Consider the following 6,445-nt stretch of genomic DNA (forward strand, 5'->3'; position numbering starts at 1 on the left):
CAGGTCAGTACTAACTTCAGTTGCCTCCCTATCACCTGTGTGTTCATAATCTTGATTTGCTTGGTCTTCTGCGTTGGCATTATTAGTAATTTCAAAAAGAGCTACGCTGTCGTAGACGTTGTCATTTTCTACTCCGTCACTGACATATCCCTCATTGGTAATGTCATATATATAGTAGGACGCTTCCTCATGGGCTGTTTCACCATTTCCAGTCACGTAATCAGCATACTCCCAAATATTAGGTGTTCGTTCAACAGCAGGTTCTCCAGTTTGATGTGTGCCCGACAAGGTCCAACCATATGATTTATCTTCATGAACTTCCTAATGATAATTGATTGTTAAAATTAATTATTAATTATCTTCTGAATTTTTTTTTGCATATAGCGAGTGTATCATAATAATTCGCAAGCAAAGAAAAAGTTTACTTAAGTAACTTCACGGGGAGAGTCGAGGAGTTACCCTCGAATCCTGAAATAATGGCGCTAATGAAGTTTGACTCAATGTTCTCAATATATTAACGAACATTGGTTGTTGGTTGTATTCTGTCAAATATCATGGATGGATTTGTAGTTACCTTCTATTCCTTTAAATTTTTGTTTAAATTTTAATTTCATTAAATACATTCTAATAAGAATATGTATAAGAATATTAACTTTTGTATACTGTACATGAATCTTAATTCTGACAAAATGCACGTGATCGATAATTTTCAGTGTTCTTTCTATGTTTGTTTTTGACGGTGTAAATGATCGTGTACCAAACATGTCATTCCACTCATCATTTCGAACAACTTTTTCTATGGCGTCAGAAAGAATTAACATATTATGGGCCGCGCAAAGTTTTGTTTACCGTCCGGTTATAGCAGAATAAAACGGAGCTGCTTAGCAGTTTAAGTTATTTCATCTCACAACACTTGTTACAACTTTTCATTACATTTCCTCTTATGAGAACTTTCATCTCATACCACTTTAATCATACACTAAAAAAACAAATTTGATCGTAACAACAAAGAACTTATTCCCGTTTGAGCTTATTAAGCACAATTTATTGCAGCAACATTATAGGTAATGAATGTGATCATGAAGTGTTTAATTCTATCATCGAGTATATAACCAGAAACAGAGACGAAATGTCATTTAATTTGTTTGAAAACTATTCTGCCAAATCATCACTGTGACAACAGCGCTCCGATTGGTCAGCCCGAATGCGAAACAATTGGCGGGTGTCGTCAATTGTTTCACTTCAAAACGACCAGTTTAACTTGAGATTTGCTATAATGCACGAAAATTGCAAAATTACATATTTAATATTTAATTACCGATGAAATGTGATTTCGTTTGTTTTGTAATTAGATGTTTTGCTGTTTTTCCCACACCATCGAATGGAACAGCCCCCATTGTTAGAAATATTATCTTTTATTACAATAAATACAGAATATTTCTGGAATATACGGAGACGTACACACAGGTCAGTTATTAGCGCTTTACTATTTCAGTTTTCTAACTTGTGATTTCAGCGCAAACGAGAGTTGATATTTAAAAGTGATATAAGGCCCATTTGCCTGATGAATTGCCAGGGACGAATGGCACTTATTTCGCCTCTATTTCTGGTTATATACTCGATGGATTCTATCAATAAATTGTATTGATAGTATTAAGTTCCACTTGACAAGCGTGTGATGTTTTTCAGTGCACTTTTGTCTAACGCCACATTTAGAACACCTTTTCTCACACTTACTTGTTTAAGAACTTTTGTCTCGCACAATTTTTATAACATGTTTTTATCACACTTATTGTTAAAGAACGTTTGTTTCGCACCGTTTTTTTATCACAACGTTTGTTTATCACACTAACTTTTGTAAGAACTTTTATCTCATCACTTTAGTAAAACCTTAATATCTCGCACTATTTTTTTACGTTACTATACACTAAATTTACGTAGTTATTCAGAAAATAATTGTCACTACTTAAATACTTCTTATCATGTTATGATCTTTTTATCCTTCTCTCGGTGTTTATGAGCGATGTCACGTTTTATGGTCAAACGTTGACCCATCAACATTTAATGTATCTCCAAAGATGTCTCTTGTAGGTTGCGATATGTAAATGTAAGTAGTATTGACTACTTTAGGAGATCGACACTTCAGGTAAATGCAATGCAATAGTAGGATGTTATTATTTTATTTTCTGTCAAATTTAATCGCCGTGGAAAAAGTTATTCAGAAGGGCGAGTGGAGCATACAGTGGAAATTATTGGTACATAGCCCTTACACCTTTTTTGACTTAAACTACCGGTTCTTGGGTTTCTGCTACTTGTGTGGTGGCATGATCTTGATTTATTTGTTGCTGCGTTTGAGGGTAAATAATGTCAGGATTAATGTTATAGCAAGCATAGTAGTCATAATCAAGCAGGGCTGGGTTACATCTTAGATTGTTCGGATTCTTTTGGTTGTTATTGGAATAAAGTACTTTGGCCCCTGTAGAAAAAACACGTAATGTTACATAAGTAAGTAAGTTACATAGGTAACCAATTCTAGGAAGGATCTACGATATATATTATATCATCGCCTTCCTTTCTCAAACTCGTATCTTAAAGCACAAAGTTACTGAAATGCAATAAATGGATTGTATACACAAATTTTGCATGCTGATTTCATATCACTTTTTCTTCATATTCACACACTGGCTTTAACCTATTCTTAAAGTAATAAATCCAAATTAACACCCTTGATAAGAAATTTAAAATAAATAGAAAGTTTTGCCATCTCCTGAAATATCACTCTTTATAAGATACGTTGAGAAAGTAAGGCATCGATAGGAGAAAGTAAGGCATCGATATGCGAAAAGTTAATAATACAAACGAGAAAATTCCTGAAATCTAATTAACATTAACATTACTTATTAAACAATAGGATATTAAATAATGTTACTTACAAAGCAATTAAATATAATTAATTAATTAAGCAATTAATACATAGGCGTAATGGTCTGTAATTCATTGAGAAATAGTGTAGCTATGACCAGTACGTATAATGCTATCATTCCTGGTATGAAAACTAAAAAACAATGGCGTAGAGATAAGGACTATTCTTTGTTTTTTTAGTCATATCACAGAAAGGGCGCTCAACATCTGACTAAGTTCACTAAGGCGCTTATTTTCAGTGGGGATGACAGAGATGGAATCGCAACACTGAGAAATCACTTATCAGTCAATATTAAATAATCAATCACATTCTTTGACCAGTAAATCTTAATAATTAATACAAATAAGCAGATACTGAGCTTAGACTCTAGAATTATTATTAAATAATTTTTATACTTAATTTCACGGCCTCAGAAAAAACAGGAGTTTTTTTTTTCACATTTGTTCAATTCAATACCTGGCTGAGGCAAGCAAGTTTAAAAAAACTTTGAATGCAGTATAACATACTTTTAAAAATAAAATTCATAAAACATCCTATTTATAATATTTAAAGTACTTTAAATCCCTGGCGTATACCCGTGCTACATACTAATTAATTATCGTTAAAATCCTAATATCATTGTTAAAAACATACTAATCCTTAAAATATTGGTTGACTTACTTGTTATTGCGGGCGCTTTCACAAATTTATTAAAGGCAATTGAGACAGTCAAAATTAAAACATTGGTAAATTTAATCATTGCTAAATAAAAAATATACATAAAGTTTTTTTATGTCTCATATATGTTAATAATTATTCTTAATTCTCCAGAATTAGCTTATTATGAATTAGACAATTACTAGTACATTGAAACTTATGTCTTTTGATGTTCAATAGTAACAATGTGAAACATAAAACAATCTACAATGTTATCGATATGCTTTGATTACGATTCAAAGAGCAAAAAACAACTCATACGGTTAACACCTGACAAAGTGTTACTAAATTTAATTAAAATTTTATTAAACATTTTACGTATTTTGTGTAAAGTGTTACACAAAATACGTAAAATGGGTCTGTTTTACGTATTTTGTGCAGTTTCGGTGATTGGGTGGTCTAAACGATAACATTAGTAGAGCTCTTTGTGCAGTAGACCTTCCTTATTTCGGCCGTCTAGCAGTAATGTGAAGGGCAAGAGTACTGGTGAAATATAGGCACATGTGACTTGTCAACTTATGTCTCAGGGCGACGGGCGCTGTGGCAGTGCCCCTTAGATCTTTGTGATTTAAAGCAGTGAGCGCCACTGCAACTGTTATGGACAGGCGTGTCACTTACCACTAGAAACACGACTTGTTCGCCTCGTCACTTAGTAACATAAAAAAGTACAGTTGCCTGTTGCTGGAGTAATTTTCCACTTAAAGTGTTTCTGAAAGACGTTAACAGAAATTTAGTTTCTTAAACTGGCGTCACAGTCATTTCCGCCGAAAGAGACCCGTTGCACACAGCCTTCCCCAAATGTCACTACGACACCGACCGGTTTTGTGCTACTCGTATCCAGCATTACATTGGCGAAATTGTAATTCATGTTAAGAAGACAAGTGACTTTCATGAAAAATGTACATAGACTGGACTTGTTCTATGTGGCTTAGAGCAACTTCAGATTAGACGCTTATAGAAGCGCCAGTGTCACAGTGGCCAATTAGTGACCTCAAATTTTTTTTTAATAAAATTGTGTAAGTGCACATTTGACCTCCATCTCACCTCATGGAAAGTGACGAAAAGGTCGACGATGGAGCATGCACACCTAAATAATGCCTATTCACTCTCGCCTTGAAAAGGCCCAAGATATAACGTTCAGGGAACAAGTCTGCAGGCAGGGAATTCCACTCCATAGCCGTTCGCCATATAAATGTGGAAGCGTAACGCTTCATGCGAATCTTTGGAATATCGACAACATAGGGTTAGAAGCCAAGCCTACGTCTAGTCCCCCGGTGATGGAAAGGGGAACGCGGAATTAAATCGTGTAATTCCATCGCACACTTTCCGTGATATATCCTGTAAAATACCAATAAGCAGGCAACTTTACAGCCGTGTTCAAGGCTCTGCAGCTTCGCCTCCACTAATTCCGAGTCATCTATAAACCTCTTGGCACGGTTGTCAATTGAATCTAAGGTAGCCAGTTGGTATTTAGCAGAGCCATCCCAAAGGTGGCAGCAGTACTCTATGCACAACCGGACTTGCTCTTGCTACAGGTAAAGCAACTGTTGCGCGTCGCGGCACTACAATGCTTCTACATACGTCTATTGTAAGTTGAAGCTTCTTAGAGTGGTCCTAGGCATGATATTAATTCGACGAAGAAATATAAACTGACAATTAAACACTGTTTTCTTTCAGATATATTAATTACTATTTACGAGGTTTAAAACTATCATGAAACAAATACTTTCTACATTATGTTCTTGGATGATAAAAATCCGTACTAGGATATTTATACAAAAATATTTTTATATAAATATCTATTTACAAAGAACAACCACTACAATTTCTAACTCACTCTTCTCGGGACAATCTGTGTTTCGAATGAGTAGGAGTGTTAAAAAAAATTATCGATTTCAAGTGCAATTTGCTGCTATAATTTATGAAATAAAGAAGTTTCTGGTCGAGATCCTTGAGTAAGAGGTCATATAAGGAAGTTCCTACTATAAATGTGAGCTTTACCCACTGTGTTTCGGTTTTATAGAGCAAGGATGCTGGTGAAATTACAGGTTATATTATCTGGTCGTAAGCCACCTATAGGTAGGTGGCTTACGACCAGGCGCATGTCCATACGTCCTGTTACTTAAATAAAAGAGATTTTTTTGAAATATTTCCTGCCGTATGTAGTTAAATTCTCCATTTTTTTATAATATCAAGTGACAGGAAGAACAAGTCGTGCGCCTTATGGTAAGCTACACGCCTGTCCATAACAGTTGCAGTGCCATTCAGAGCGTTAAATCGCAAATATCTGAGGAGCACTGCCACTGCGCCCGTCACCCTGACATAGAAGTTAACAAGTCTCATGTGCCTGTAATTTCACCGGCACCTTACCCTTCAAAACCGGAACACAGTAATGCTAACATTACTCCTTGGCGGCAGAAATTGGGAAGGTGGCAGTACTTCCCTGGATGAATTCTTTCACAAATAGCTCTATTGCTACTAAATTTGTCAGCATCCCTGTCAATTATTATGTAGTTTCTCCAGTCTAGGGCCGTAATGATGTGCAATAATAATAAATTCTAATAAGAAGTTATGTCTACACTAGGGCGTTTGTCCCGGGAATTTCGGTCTCGAAAATTTCGAGTATCGGCAATTTTTTGGCATTTTCGAGACTCAAGACTGATATTTTCAGTCTCAAAAATATCAACACTTTAAAAATAATTAATTAAAAAGCTACTAAATCACCAGTTATTTTTTATTCTGGCTACGTGGACGTGGCAACACTATGTATCTGTGCTTCTTATTATAATTTGTAGAGATTGAAGAACGGAAGTAACAAAATCCGGT

The 6,445-nt window shown here is 35.1% G+C and overlaps 1 long non-coding RNA gene across 1 annotated transcript; it reads right to left on the bottom strand.

Annotated features, from left to right (window-relative positions):
• Nucleotides 1–6: 6 nt before the first annotated feature.
• LOC113232416 lies at nt 7–3,622 on the bottom strand. Its single transcript, XR_003310623.1, has 3 exons — nt 3,584–3,622; nt 2,292–2,476; nt 7–321 (listed from the first exon to the last, which is right to left on the bottom strand). It is a non-coding gene; the product is annotated as an uncharacterized LOC113232416 (long non-coding RNA).
• Between the last annotated feature and the right edge of the window lie 2,823 nt (nt 3,623–6,445).

Source organism: Hyposmocoma kahamanoa, unplaced genomic scaffold, assembly GCF_003589595.1.
Source record: "Hyposmocoma kahamanoa isolate Upper Pololo Valley unplaced genomic scaffold, ASM358959v1 76, whole genome shotgun sequence".
In the NCBI taxonomy this organism is placed as follows: Eukaryota; Metazoa; Arthropoda; class Insecta; order Lepidoptera; family Cosmopterigidae; genus Hyposmocoma; species Hyposmocoma kahamanoa.